Consider the following 16,106-nt stretch of genomic DNA (forward strand, 5'->3'; position numbering starts at 1 on the left):
CCCCTTGGTGAAGGAGGAAATGTTCACCAAACTAGACCTAAGAGAAGCATACTATAGGGTGTGGATCAGAGAGGGAAATGAATGGAAGACAGTCTTCAACTGTCTGTTAGGCAGCTTCCAGTTTAAAGTAGTGCCATTCAGACCACAGGGATCCCCCGCAGTCTTCATGTAATTAATTAATGAGGTGCTACATGAGCACCTCTACAAGGGCATCCTAGTCTGTCTGGACAGCATTCTTATATTCAGTGAAACATTGGAAAACATATTAAACTAGTGTGCCAATTCTTGAAGAAACTCCTAGCAGCGAAACTATACGCAAAGCTGTCAAAATGCGAGTTCCACAAGATCTCTGTAGACTACCTAGGCTACCAAGTGTCAAACAGGGGAAAAGTAAAAGCAATGTTAGACTGGTACGCTCCATGCACCTGCAAGCAACTTCAAAACTTCCTTGGGTTTGCCAACTTTTACAGACAGTTCATCCTGACCTTTGCTTAGGTGGCACTTCCCCTGATGGAATTATTGAAGATAGGGGGAGAGTCCTCCAAAACCATGACCTGGCCAGCCCTTGGCTTGGTCCATGGACTGCAAGCATGCTTTGGAAAAGCTAAAGAAACTTTTCATAGAGGAGCCTATCCTCAAGCACCTTGACCCCAAATGGCTATTCATGGTCCAGGCAGACGCTAGTCATGTGGCGATAGTGGCAACGCTGCTACAAACCAACCCTGTGCTTACACTTCCAAAAAGCTCACCAACACTGAAAGGCAGTGGGCAGTGTGGGAAAAGGAAGCATATGTGGTCCAATGGGCCCTCTTCACCTGGAGGCATTTCCTAGAGGGAAGCCAAGTACCATCTGAAGTTTGGACTGATCACAAAAACCTAAAAGACCTGGAAAAAAAAAACCCAAACTCTCTGGCAAACAAATTGACTTGGCACAGTACTTCAAAAGGTTCAACTTCAAATTAAAATATGTCCCAGGGGTGGTGGGAGGAGAGAACCTGTTCACTGATGCCTTGTCCAAACCCCCCACAATTCAATAGCTGTTGTGAAGAAATAATCCATGCCATCATCCCTCCCTCTCAACTGGTGGCTCAAGCCACCACCAGAGGCCAAGCCAGATGTTGAGACACCCCCAGAGGAGACCCAATGACAAGGACCTTGAAAGTAGTGCTCCTGGCAGATCCATGTTTCAATGACAACAAAAACACCCTGATCCTCAATGACAGACTAGCATGGAAGGGGGCCAAACTGTATGTCCCCACTAGCTTGAGACTTCAAGTCCTGCAGTGCAGCCATAACTCCAAACTTGCTGGACATTTTGGTTACTTGAAAACCCTGCACTTAACCAGGAGGCAATTCTGTGGCCCAAGATGAAAATAGATGTAGTGGACTATGTAAAAAGCTGTGCCAAGTTTGTTGCCATGAAGAAAATACCCAAGAAACCCGCAGACCTCCTCCAGTAAGTGACAGACCTGAGCCGGCCCTGGGAAGAGATCACAATGGATTTTATAGTTGAGCTCCCAGAGGGTGGTGGGTATTCAGTCATTTGGGCCATGATTGACTTATTTTCAAAGTAAGCCCACTTCACAGCCTGATCAGGAAACTAGCGAGGGTGTTCATAAGACAAATATACTGGCTACATGGTTTTTATTTCTTGGGCTATATGCCTATGCATTTGTTCCTGCTCATGTAGTAGGAGGACCTTGTACAATAGGCAGGGATTACTACTGGTTCTGTTGCTCTGTGTCATGCGCACATGCGTGAGTCATGTGAGTGCAATTTACATCCTGCTGAACTGCCCGGACAGCTGAGCAGCGCTGCGTGCGGGTGTGCAGCAGTTGGAAAGCCCTTTTTTCCTGCTTTTTCAACTGCAGCTTTGCCATGCAAATAAAGGACAGGTGGGTGGGCCAAAACAGCAGCAGAGACAGAACTGGTTTGCTGTCTGCTGCTCTTCAGAGCTACCGGTTCTGTAGAGCTGGACAGAACCAGTAGAATCCCACCCTGACAATTGGTCATTTAACTACAGTTAGGGCAGTAGCACACTCTAAGAATATTAATCAGCAGAGTTTTACTATGAAATGATGATTGCTAGGCTTTGCATGATATTACTACACATTTAACATGTCTTGAAGATTCAACAACATTTAAGAGGTTATGGAATTATATGACTTCTTGGTTACCCAATTTTGCCTGGCTAAAGGACTTATTTATATGTATCCTTATTATTATTGTTATAGGAATTATTTGTATCCAATGTATGCCTGTAATTGTTGCAAACACTGCTATGAAGTAACTAAGCCAACAGCGAAGAAGGAGAAAGGGAAGAGATTAAGCCAACAGGACATGAGGATTATGTTAAAGGAGTTAGGTGAATCTTTACAGGAATAAGGATGAAAAAAGAAAAAGGGGAATTGAGAAAAATAAGAATTATTCTTGTAAAGAGCTAAGCAAATGTAACACCATATTTAGCCTCCATGTAACTTAAGAATCCCTAATGGGAAGTTGTATAAGAGTACTAACAGAAAGGAAATGATAAAGCTATATAAGTCTTACCACATTTCCAGTAAGAGAGTAAGTTGGCAGGTCAAAGGAAGATAGTTGGCAGGTCACAGAGATCTGTGTCATACTAAAAATAATGCTAACAATACCAGGATGTTGCCACTGGCAAACGGTTTGAGTTGATGGGAAGATTGTGCACCCATTAAGGGGCAGTGACCTTAAAAACATATTTATTTCTATGTAAAATGTCTCCTGTGACTCTAACCATATGAGCACAAAAAGACCAGCCTTTGCAAAAGTTTAAAAAAAATATTTGAATTGTTCAGAGCATCTCCTCTTATTTCAAACTGAGAAATTTAAATCTCACAGTCTTCCCACCACTCTCTGGAATTCCCAAACAAATTCTTTCGATGGCCATCCCCTCTGTTTCAGGCTCTTAATTTCAGCTTCCGCTTCTTCTTTATGAGCAGTATCCTCAGATCGGGTCTTTAGCAGCTTGACAAACTCATTGGCATCTTCTAGTTCTTTTTTTTTTCTGTTCTGTTCTATATTCCTTTTTTATAAATAAAAGTTTTATTTAAGTTTTCACAAAACATACAAATACAAATAAAATATCTTTTTTTTGAGAAGAGCGTGGCCCCAGGTTATCACTTCTCCATACAGACATAAACTCAATACATATTTATCTTATACATTCTAATCCATATCTTATAACTATTTTTGCAATTTTTTCAATAGCTTTTCCCTTTCTTTACTTCCTATAGCCTTATTTTAAATTATCTCATTCCTTTCTTAATTCAATTACATATCTTTTTCTAATTTTTAAAATCTTTCTAATCAATGTTTTTATATTTTCATCTGTCCTGTTTACAGTTTCATATTATCTTTTCTCATAAAACAAATTTCCCCCTGTAATTACTAGACTGGAGTGTAACACCTTTGTATCTTTTTTCAAATCTTATTTAAAAATTTAAGTTACATCTTTACAGTTATAACATTCATTTTCTAACCTCTATTTTATAACAAATACCTATTTTCAATCAAATTCTGCTTGGTACATTCCCTTAAAATACACACTAAATTCTTAAAAGAAAAAAGTATATATGTATATATATCTGTGTATATATGTATAACAATAGTAAATGGAATAATTATTCATTCAAGTATAGCTCTGCCATTAATATTAATAACAATCTTCTACATTTCTATTTCTTTTAACAAACATTACTTAGTAATATCAGTTGTCTTTCACTTTAATCATCTATATTTCATATTTTACTTATTACTGTCTTTAAATAAAAAACCAAACAATAGTTATTAACAGTAGTCAATAAAATTATTATTCTTATTCAAGTTCATTTTGTCAACTGATAAAAATCTTCCATGTTCCTTTTCAGTTTTTTTTAAACATTCTTTTAAAATCATATTCTCTTTACAAACAAATATTCCACTACACATCAATAGAAATTTTTTCCGTCACTTTTATCATCTAACATATTTTCTAACCCTTTTCTATTTCTAATATAACAATGCTATCCCATGCACTCTTGCAGAATCCTCTCCTTAAGTTAAATTTTAACCATTGTCACTGTGTCTTTTAAATAGGTTTATACCTTTAATTCTTGTACATTTTTCCTGTACCTCTATTATCTTGTTTCTGTCTTTTGTAGCTTCTTTTCCTTTCCCTCTTCCCTCTCTTCTTCTCCTTTCCTTTTTATTCCCTTTTCTATCTGATTCTCCCTTCTGTGATCCTCCCTTTTGCTTCTTCCTGATATTATGATTACTTTTCAAATTACTCTTTTTTTTAGTTGTTGTTTCAGTGCTTAAGTTTTTAACTCCCTTTCCCCCCTTTCCCTTTTTTACCCCGCTTAAAATTGCTTAGTCATTAAAGATGGCTTCTTCATTGTCCCGCCCTTCTTGTTCTGCCAGCATTTCTTGTTGTTTTTCATAGTTCAAGATCTCCATTTCTAAAAATTGAAATACGAAGCCAAAAGATCCTCTTCCGTCTTGTGCTTCTTCTTTTTGTTCTTTAAGTCTCATTTTTAACTCTTCAAGGAGTGATGCCATTTTAAAGAATTTTAAACAACCCTCAATTGATTTTATTTTATTTCATTAGGATCCGCCATCCAAAGTTCCAGGAATCATCCAATAATCCAAGACTGTTTCTTGCTTCTTGCTTCTTTTCTCACTTTCTCTTTCCAGGGGCTTTATTATCTTGTAACAAAGTTTCAGCTACAATGTATCTTTTGCAAGCCTTATTAAAATTCCACTATCAATTTTTTTTTAAGTTCCAGGTGGTCTCCTCCATTTTCTAGATTCCACCCTCTTTTTTCCTTTTTCCCCTCTGCTGTTTTCTTTCTTTTTTTAAAGAAAGTTTTTAAATTATCTAAGAATCTTTATCCCTTTGACACTTTATTTTCAGCTAGAAATAGTCTATTAATGTCAAAGTGAATTAGTATCAATTTCTTATTCAAATCTCTTCTTCTTAATGTTCCAAGTCAGTTAAAGCTGTCAATGTTAGAGGGAAAAAAGCCAATTCGGTTTCCTTTCCCTTGTTCTTTCGCAGCTTAAAATCTTTTTTAGGAATAGTATTAGTCTTTAACATTCAGGTTCCAGGTACCTTAAATAAATGTTCTCCATTCAACCCGGTCAGTCAAACTTTCTCCTTTGAGGTGGCCATCTCTGACCACCGCTGAAACCACTTTTGGGAAAGGGAGTAATGGCCAGATGAGGAGGAGAGATGCAGCCATCAACCCCGCTGATGGCTCCCCCTTCTTCACCACCTCTACAATCACGATTTCGGTCTGTCACCGAAGAAGCCCAAACCGGAAGTCCTTGGCATCTTCTAGTTCTGAGGTCCTTTAATCATATAGTCTTTTCATCTGAGTCTTTTCGTTACCTGATAGACTGGGAAGGTGCTCTGGGCTGAGGACCCTGGATAGCAAACCCACAGGGTGGGGAGCTGTTTGATAGTTTTAAAAGTAGATTCAGGTTAATGTCAAGGATCCAAGTAACACCCCCAACAGAATCAAAACTCTGAGGCTCAGATTGTCAGCATAAATTTATTGGAGATGTCATATTGGCACATCTGGGGAAAATCTGAATCTGAAATCCCACATTTTCCCCACCCAAAGTAAAACCAAAATTCTTTCTCCTGAATCTACATCTGCATCACATGGTCCAATCAAATCAGTGTCCCAATTTCAGCCAACTTCTATCATGCCTTCCCAGGTACAGGCTAGAATCCTTGGCTCCCAAGGGAAATAATGTTATGATTGTACATTCCACACTATCTTCACCTCCCTTCCCATTCCCACAGTTTGTTCAGCCACTACTGTGGCAGCCGTGTAGACTCTCACATAAGATGGCTATAGGGCTGACAAGGACATTTTCATCAGGTGTTGGGAAGGCATGGTCTGAAACTAATTGGAATTGGGACTCTGACCTGATTGAACCATGTGATGGATGTGTGGCCTGGGGGCAAGAACTTTGGGGTTTGGTTTGGGTGGGGAAAACTTAAGATCTTTTAGAGTTGGGTTTTCACCAGCTGTGCCAATATGACATTCTTAATAAAGTCATACTTTGAGGAAAATTCAGGCCTCAGAGTTCTGGTTGTGTTGGGTTTGTTAGATGGAACACTGACATCACTGAACATTTCATTGAGCACACCCAGCCATCGCTGCCACTGCCCACCACTCTGCCACAGGTGTGTCCTTCCCAGTCTGTGTGGTGGACTGTGGCAACAGGTGATCCAAGAGATACACACATAGAGAGAGGGATGAATGAGCAACTGGGCATATGGCTGACAGTTGGCTTTCAATGCCAGAGAAGGCGGAGAAGGGAAACAGACAGGCTGCTGCTGTCTTTCATTGGGGTGCATGGAGTGAGATGGGTTTGCTCTTGTCATCTCTTCTTCTCCCTCCTTCACCAGGCAGGACTTCCTGTCCCTCACTTAGCCATCCATCCCACTTATCAATGCAGTTTGAGAATGGCAGATGGGGAGGGGTGGGGAGGGGAGGAAGGGCATTCCCAACTCATGGGATGACTGGCTTCTTCCCAGAAGCTTTCTCTGTCATTTGGTGTCAGCCATCAAAGATGAGCTTTCTGTGGGCAGAAGAGCTGCACTACAATGGAGAAATGGGAAATGGAGCATGAGGGAAGGAGGAAGAGCAGGGAAAGAAAAACAGCTACCTTCTCCTTCCCTCATGTTGGCCACTCTGTTGCCCATTTCTCCACTGCAGCGCTGCACCATGGAGCTTGCCCCACGCACTACCACACAGATGCTCTTGCTTCCACCAAGCGTTTCTTTGCCTGCCTAATTTTCAGCTCCATTGCATTTCTCCATTGTGTTTCTTGCATGTCCTGTGCAGGGAAACAAAAGTTTGTGGGATTAAATTCAATTAATCAATTCCAACTTCTCGCAAAAAAAGAAAATATTGCGAAGTTGGAATTGATTGATTGAACTTTTTTTTTAGTCCCACAAACTTGTTTCCTTGGAAGAAGCAAGGGCATCTGGAGACCAGGCCCATCTCTCTCCAGCAGTTGCCCAAGCTCACTGGAGGGAAGGCCAGCATCTACTGGCACTTAAACGCAGGAGCATTCCAGCTCTGGAGGCACGACACAGCGAAATGCGATGGAGCTGGAAATCAGGCAAAGAAATGCTTGGGGGATGCGAGGGTAGTGGTGGGTGGGACAAGTTCCATGGCATTGCACTGCAATGGAGAAATCAGCAATGGAGCGGCCAGCATGAGGGAAAGAGGCCACTTTTTCTCTTTCTCTGCTCCTCATCTTTCCCTCATACTGGCTGCTCCATTTCCCATTTTTCCATTGCAGTGCAGCACCCAGGATCCACTTTGATAGTGGGGGTGGGGGCAATGGAATGGCCAGCGTGAGGAAAGGAGGAGGCAGCTTCTCCTCTTTCCTTTCTCCTTGTGCCAGTCACTCAATTTCCCATTTCTCCATTGCACTGCAGCATCCAGGATCCACCTTGATACTGGGCGGGGAGGTAATTTAACAACCGGTTTGCCCAGGGTCAGGTTGGCCATTGTGGGAGGCTCATTCCCACATTTGCAGTGGAACTGAGGAGAGGGATGGGCCATGCCTACCACAACAGCCAACCTAACCCTGGACAAACCGGTCGTTAATTTATTTGAATCTCACCACTGACAGTGAATGATGTATAAATGATTAAGAGGGTTGTCCCTCCATTTTGTCTGTGATCTACAACTATGAAAAAAGGATGAGAAACCAAAAGTACTCAATCCGCTAAATACATTGATTGAAGAAAAAGATAATTTCTGATTGAATGGGGAAAAGAGTTCATCTGATATTTCCTGGGAAAATGGTAATAGATTGTGCTGTTGAATGTTCTGATTACCTATTGCTTCCAGATCCAATTCCAGGTATTGCTTATGTTAATGTAATGAAGATGTAATAACTGACCAGCTATTGTAAGGCTGTAAGCCAGGATGATGAACTGAGGATGAGTCAGCAGGGTATTGCCGCTTTAAGAAGCTGTCTATATAAGGGAGGCCATCTCGCTCGCTCTCCTTGTATTCTATCTCCATTGTAGTTCTTCTGTAGAATTGAAGATTGCTTGCTTGTCTGGTATTTGCCTAATATGTGTATGTAAGTATGTATGTATGTATGTATGTATGTATGTATGTATGTATGTATGTATATAGTAGTCTTGTATATAAACCAGTGTTAAAAGACAAAGCCTCTGTCCTGTGTTTTGCTGGGTTGTCTCACAATAGTAGTCATGCTGTAAACACTCTGACAGCTTATTACTTTTGGAATGCATAGAATAGGGAACAGTAACATTTTTATCAAAGAAGCATGGACTATTGACATTTTTGAATATTGGTTTTGAATATGTTAGACAGCCAAGAAAATGACCAGACTCAAAATATCGAGCTTCAGATCCATTATGCAAAGACCTAGCTGTCTGAAGAAAGGTCTAATACTGGGAAAGAGAAAAGGAAAAAGAAAAAGATAGACCAGTAGAAAATTGGATGGACTCAATTATGGTGGCACCCCATTGGAAGACTTGAGGGACTGGGTGAGGAATAGATCATTATGAAGAAAAACTCATCTACAGGCAGTCCTCAATTAATTACCACTCATTCAGTGACAGTTTGAATTCTAACCAGGCAGAATAAAAAGACTTATGACTCATGCTTGAAGGCCATATACTCCCTGCATTAATGTGAACTTGATCTGATCCATTTGCACTTGTGATTGGTTGCTAACCACCCTACAATTATCTTTCCTGCTGGCCTTCCCTGAAAATCAATAGGAAAGCCAGCAAGGAAGATTGTATACCTCTGCCACCTGTCAAAAGGACTTCCTCTAGTTTCTGGAGTTGGCTGAAAAAGGTCCATCCTGGAATCCAAACAGGACCTTGGCACAATGCATTTTCAGCATGATCCTTTGTAGCTAGCCACCAGCTCCTCTGATTTCTGGAGGCTGGCTAAAATTGGTTCATTTCAAGATCCAAGCAGGATTTTCAGACAAGGATTTACAGCTCTGGAACAGAAAGAAAGTGGAATAAGCATGGGATGTTTTGAGTCTAGAGAGACCATGCAGGCTACATGAAAATGATTCCCTGCTCATGGGCTGAAAATTCTGCCTGGATTTTTGGCAGGGAGGATTTTTAGCTCCTGAGGAGAAAGACAATACAGTGGTAAGGTACAGTAAAGAGGTATAGGGTAGATCCAGCATAGAATGTGTCTGATGTCTCTTTGCTCAGGGACTTAAAAGCATGCTTGGAATATTGGGCCTCCTAGGGACCCCATCTTAATGACCCATGAAACCATTTAACAACAGCAACTGAGAATACCAAGATTGTGGTAGTTGAGAGAAACAGTCCATCTCACTAAATGCTCAACAACCAAGATTCTGGTCCCAATTTTGGTTGTTAAGTGAGGACAATCTGTATGTGGTCTCTAGAAGGGCAGGATCTGAAAGGGAGGAGACTGCCTGGAATTAAAAAAGGACTTACAGCAAAATCTCAACAAGACTTCCAAAAGATACATTCTAACTGAAATATCGCAACAAAAACCCCAGGAAGAGAAAGTCGAAAAAGAAATAAGAAGATATAACTCGAGACTATCTGGATTACTTGTTGATTTCTGGATTCTTGGTTATTGTTTTGAATGACTAAAATCAATCGGGTGGTTGTTTAAAACTTTTTAAAATGGCTCCACTTTTAGAAGAACTGAAAATGGAACTTAAAAAGTACAAAGAAGATGCACAAGAAGGAAAAGGTTCTTTTGGCTTTGTATTTCAGTTTTTAGAAATGGAGATTTGGAATTATGAGAAACAACAAGAAATGCCTGCAGAACAAGAAGATTGCGACAAAGAAGAAGCCATCTTTAATGAATAAGTAATCTTAGATGGGGGGTGGGGGAAGGAAAGGGAGAAAGAGAATGGAAAGTTTAAGATTAGGAAAACAATTCCCCCAAAATAGAGTGAAATAGAGTGAAAAATAGGAAATGCAGAAGAGAGAATTAGAACTAGAGAGACAAGGGGGTAAAAAGGGGAGGGAGAAGATGAGAGGGAATAAAGAAAGGAAAAGAAGTTATAAAAGACAGAAGCAAAATATAGAGAAACAGGGTCTATTTAGAGATAATGGGTGAAAACTTAATGGAAAAAGGGATTCTGCAAAGGTACATAAGATAGTATGGTTATATTAGAAGCAGAAATAATTTTAGAAAATATGAAACAATGTATGATTAAAATGTCTGATAAAATAGCTATCGTAATTCAGTGGAATGCTTGTCAATAAATAAATGTAACAAAAGGTATATTTAGTGATTTATAAAACATATGTGAAGAGAAATAAAGGAAAAATTAATTATGGGCATTACATGTGTTTTTAAGGAAGTATGATATTTAATTGAAAAGAAGTGTTAAAGATGTTATGGTTTTAATGATTATTAATGATAGAACTGAACTGGAATGGAATGAGGGTTTATAATTACATATATTTACAATCTTTCTTTTTTTAAAAAAGAATATAGTGTGTATTATAAAAATGTGTCAAGCAGAATTCGATTGGAAGTTATGTATTATGTATTATATTGAAGGTCATAAACTTAAGGTATATATTGAAGTTTAAATAAGAGCTGAATGGATGTAATTAAAAGATATAAAGGTGTCATACTCCAATTAGTAACTACAGGAGAAAATTTGTTTAATGAGAAAAGATAATATGAAATTGAAATAGAACAGACAAAAGTATAAATATAATGATTTGAATTGAGATGAGATAATCAAAATAAAATTGAGAAAATTAAAAGAGGGGAAAAACTATATAGAAAATGTAAAATAGGATAAGATATGGAATAGAATACAAAAAGGAGCATGAAATTGAGTTTTGTGTCTGTATAAAGAAGTTCAACCCGGGACCGTGCTATTTTCAAAAAAGATGTTTTACTTGTATTTTGTATGTGTGAAAACCCAAATAAAACTTTATTTAAAAAAAAAAAGAAATGAAATTCAATGTAGAGAAAAGTAAAATCCTTAGGCAAGAAAAACCACAACTATATATATAGACTGGGTGAAACCAGGCTTAATAGCAGTAACTGTGAGAAGGACCTTGGAGTCTTAGTGGACAATTAGTTAAATATGAGGCAGCAGTGTGCAGCGGCAGCCAAAAATGCCAATCCTATGTTACATTAACAGAAGGATACAATTGAGATCAAGTGAGGTACTAATATAAAGCCGTAATAAGACCACACCTGGAGTATTGGTATCCAGTATCCAGTTTTCGTCACTATACTATAAAAAATGTTGAGATTCTAGAAAAAGTGAAGAGCAATATGGATGATTAGGGGACTGGAGACTAAAACATATGAAGAAGGGTTACAGAAACTTGGCATGGCTAGTCTAGTGAAGAGAAGGACCAGGGAAGACATGACAGCAGTGTTCCAATATCTGAGGGGCTGCCACAGAGGAAGGGGTCAAGCTATTGCAAGGCACCTGAAGGCCAGACAAGGAATAATAGATGGAAACAGATCAAGGAGAGATTTAACCTACAAATAAGGAGAAATTTTCTGACAGTGAGAACAATCAACCAATAGAACAGCTTGCCTTCAGAAGTTGTGGGAGCTTCATCACTGGAAGCTTTTAAGAAGAGATTGGACTGCCATTTGTCAGAAATGGTGTAGGGTCTCCTGCTTGGGCAGGGGATTGGACTAAATGACCTACAAGGTATCTTCCAACTCTGTTAATCTGTAATGTCTTTTAGTCCAGCCCCCTGCTCAAGCCAGAGAACCTACACTATTTTAGATAAGTGACTGTCTAGTCGAGGGGTGTCAAACTCAAGGCCCGTGGCCAGACGTGGTCTGATCTGGTCCACATAGCCATCCTTGTAACAGTAAGGGTCCAGCCCACATCACTTCAGCCCAGCCCAACCCCACCCATTCCGGCAGGCACGCATTTGCACAGGAGGCAACAGGCACATACACACACACAGGCCCAACCATGCCATCCCGGCAGGCACACATGTGCACAATAGGCAAGCACATGTGCGCACAGGCCTGGCCCCAAAGGAGGCAGGTGTACGTGTGCCTACCTGGAAAAGGTAGGTCAGGTCTGTGTACATGTGCGCCTGCCTCCTATGCACACACATGCCTGCCAGGATGGCATAGGCAGGACTGAAGCAATGCTGGCCGGCCACTTATCACTTCCAGGATTGCCACTGGTGTTTGTGTGAAAATGTGCAGGGAGGAAGTGTCCAGCAGCAGGGACTCTGCAGCTAGCCCTCCAAGAAACAGGCATAGCAGCAGTAGCACTGGAAGCAGAGAGGAAGGCACAAGATGCAGACCACCTGATGCACCTGCTGCATCCCATGTGGTTGGAACAGGGCAGGCAGCTGCCCGATTCATCTAGAGGTCAGACTGCATGCCTCTCCCCTGTGCCTTTGCCTTCAGCTAATCTGCCACCATGGGTGAAAGCAAGGTGAGGAGAGCGTGAGGTGGCTGCTGCCTACTCTGCTGCCCCATCTCTTTTGGCTTGCAGTTGGAGAGCAGGTTGCTGCTGGTCATCTCCTTGCCCCCTTGCGGGTCTTGCTCCTGCGTGTGGAGCATGTTCCCCTTGTACATCTAATGCACTGGCACCACTGAGGCCACCAGTAGCTCGCACAGGTCCAATAAGCCACTGCTGTCGCCACCTGGAGCACCAGATTGCCCAGCCCAAAGGAGGCAAACTGGCCAGCTAGAAAGGCCAAGTAAAAGTGGTAAAAGCATGACCATTCCCAGCAGGCAAAAGGCAGCCACCACAAGCGAGGAAATCTTGATCTGCATTAGTGCTATGGCAGCCCAAGCCCAGCCAGGATCACATGCCTTCCCCCCATCTGGGCCCTGCTGGGCCTGCGTAACCAGGGCTCCCATGGGATCTGGCTTTTCCCACTTGTGGTAGTTGTTTTTTCCTGCTGGGCCTGGGCATACTTTACCACTTCTAATCAGCCTGATGCACTTCCTCCATTGGGGCTGCTCAGCAAGAAAAGCTGAGCTCCGCCCTGCCCTGTGAGGCAGCAGCCCCAGAATACTTTCAGGGTGCTGCCCAACTGATGCAGCTCCTTCAGATGGAAATTTGAGGCTGTGGTTCCTTCCCTGGACTGAAGGCAGCCTTCTGTCTTGCAGCCCGCCCCCCTACATCTGCCGCATCTCCGTTTCGAGCAGAGGTAACAGCCAAATTCCATGCTCGGCCTGTGTTCCCAGAAAGTGTGGCTCAGGGATAGCGGGGCTTCCCTCCACATGAGCAGGCGAGTCGACAGGATGCTGCCTGAACTGGTGACTGGGGCTTGAAGGCCCTCTTCCTTTAGTCTTGGGGTGGGTGCCACTTCCTACCCTGCCCCATGCCATGCTTTGGGGGAACCTGACTGGGTGCCATGTGTTGTGTCTGGCTGCAGATGGGGAAATGCCACCGCCACTTCCTGCAGAGACTGCTGGTGAAGCACCCCTCTCATGCACCCGCCACTGCAGTCAGGTGTGCGAGGGGAACATGCTCTATGCACAGCCCAAGGGCAAGATCCACGAGGGGATGAAGAGAAGATAACCAGTGGTAACTTGCTCTCCAACTGCAAGCCAAAACAGACAGTGGGACAGAGTAAGCGCATCCAGGAATCTGCATCACATTCCTTCCAATGGCTCCGCTTGTTGCTTGGATGGCCAGCCTGGTGCTGGTAGCAGGCTCTGGAGCAACAACATTTGCCAGCTAAGGCAGACTGCATCTACAGCCGGAAACCATCCCCCTCAGTACACAAAAGGCAGCAAGCGATGGGTTTTTGGCTGTAGCTGCCCCGCCCCCTGCCTCGCCTCACCTCATCCTGTGGGATGAGCCTCCTACCCACTACCTCACTCACCAGAGTCCCCAGGATTCCTTCCCCAATCTCGCCCAAACCCACAGGCACCACCCACGCAAGCTACATCAAGCGGTCACGACCACTCTGGCCATGCCTCATCCACTGGCCACCCCACCCCACCCCATGGAGGACAACCACAATGCTGATCTGGTGCTCAAAAAATTGAGTTTGACACCCCTACAATAGAGATTCTCCTTCTCCTTCTCTTCCATATTCCGTTTAGAATCACTTTTTATTGCAGGATAGAAAACTGATACAGCAACTTTTTGCAACTGCAATACTATCAAGTTTTGCCTTAATGGAAGGATTTCATCAGCAATTTCATCATTACAACAGCATCCAAAATATCATTTGACTGTAGATTAAAATAAATAAATACACAGTCATCAACTTATGATGACAGTTGAGCCCAACATTTCTGTGGCTAAGTGAAACATTTGTTAAGTGAATTGTGCCCAGTTTTATGCCCTTATTTGTCACAGTTGTTAAGTGAATTACTGCAATTGTTAAGTTAGTAATATGATTGTTAAGTGAATCTGGCATCTCCATTGACTTTGCTTGTCAGGTCATAAAAAGGGACTGCATGACTGGGAGACACTGAAATTGCCATTAATATGAATCAGTTACCAATCTTCTGAATTTTGATTGATGAGGATGCTGCAATGGTCATAAGTGTGAAAAATGGTAATGCTAAATATTTTCAGTTGGCTCGTGTTTATGAAGTTAATCATTTGTATCTGGTTATTTCAATAACCAGATCAATAAAAAAGAAAAACAAGACAGAAGTATATTTAAAAGTGTTGAAAATTTAATTTGAAACCTCAGTTCTATAAAGGACAAATTTGATGAGAGAATGGTAGTGTTTCCAGTCCTGATGGTTAGGTTAAAATACATGATAACATTTGGAGAAACAGGAGAGCTTAATTTCTTCTCCAATTGATACTTGGATGCTGTGGGCTTAGCAAAGAGATGCACCAAGAAGATTATCTGAGTCAAGTCCAATGTTTTTATGCTAAATGTCAAGTCCAGTACAGGTAGCCTTTGGTTTACCACTGTCCCATTTCGTAACCATTCAAAGTTACGATGTTGAAAAAGTGACCTTATCATCAGGACTATATGATCTTGCATTGGTTGCCATTGTAACATCCCTTTGGTCATGTGATTACATTCAGGTGCTTCACAACTGGCATGTAGTCATGTGATCACTATTTGCAAGCTTCAAGCAAAAAGCTTGAAAGCCAGAAATAAAATTGCAAATTGCAGTCATGTATGTGTCATTTAATGATTAGAAGTGATTATTTTAATGACTGCAGCAAAGTAAAATAATAAATCCAGTGCAGTCATATGGTGTCTCATTTAATTATCATGTCACTTAGTGACAATTGCCAATCTCAGTTGTGGTTGTTAAGAAAACTACCCATAAGGAACAAGTATGTTTCTCAAATAACCTACAAGTTCTGCTTTGTGAAGACAAACACTACAGCTTTATAACACTCTTCGGAAACTCCTTTTGAAAAATTAAAACTTCTCCTTAAATTATCTTTATTCCACTTCCCAGTTTCAGTGAATTTTCTACACAATAATTTTAACAAATAAAGATAAGTCATCTAGATGGGCTTTTCTTCAATCATTATTCTTCAATTGCAAATAAAGTTAAATTTTGTTGATTTACTGTTTTATAAGAGTAATGGTATTCTTCACACCTACCTTTTCTGAACTGAGCTGAGATGATAGTTTTGTTTAACATGATCATTCTTGACTTTTCCTTCTCTAAATGCTTTGCTGTCAGCCTATAGATTTTTGAATGTCAACACTGGAAGTTTTTAAGAAGAGATTGGACAACAATTTGTCTGAAATGATATAGGGCTTCCTGCTTAAGCAGCGGGTTGTCCCTTCCACTCTGTTATTCTGTATTATATTCTGTGGCCTGAAATGGCTTCTATTCTGCAAGCACAAATCAGCAAGTGAAATGAGGAAAGGGAGCTCAGTTCTGGTTGTGCAAGGCACAGAACAAGGAGAAGACGGAAAGAGAAGAAAGCAAACTGCAAAATGGAGTGTTAGAGAGAAAAGTTGTGAATAAAGCTATATCTTCTTCTTCTTCCTAGTGTATTCCCGTAGGTGCAGAGTCCGCTGTGAATAAAGCTATACGAGAATGCAAAATAATTGGAAGTTTCTGGTTGGGGAAGGAAAAACCTGAGTGACCTCTGTGCAACAAGGAAAGAGTCAAAAAGGGGACATT

Source organism: Pseudonaja textilis, chromosome Z (genome assembly GCF_049901715.1).
Source record: "Pseudonaja textilis isolate UNSWEBS1 chromosome Z, rPseTex1.2, whole genome shotgun sequence".
NCBI classification, from domain to species: Eukaryota; Metazoa; Chordata; class Lepidosauria; order Squamata; family Elapidae; genus Pseudonaja; species Pseudonaja textilis.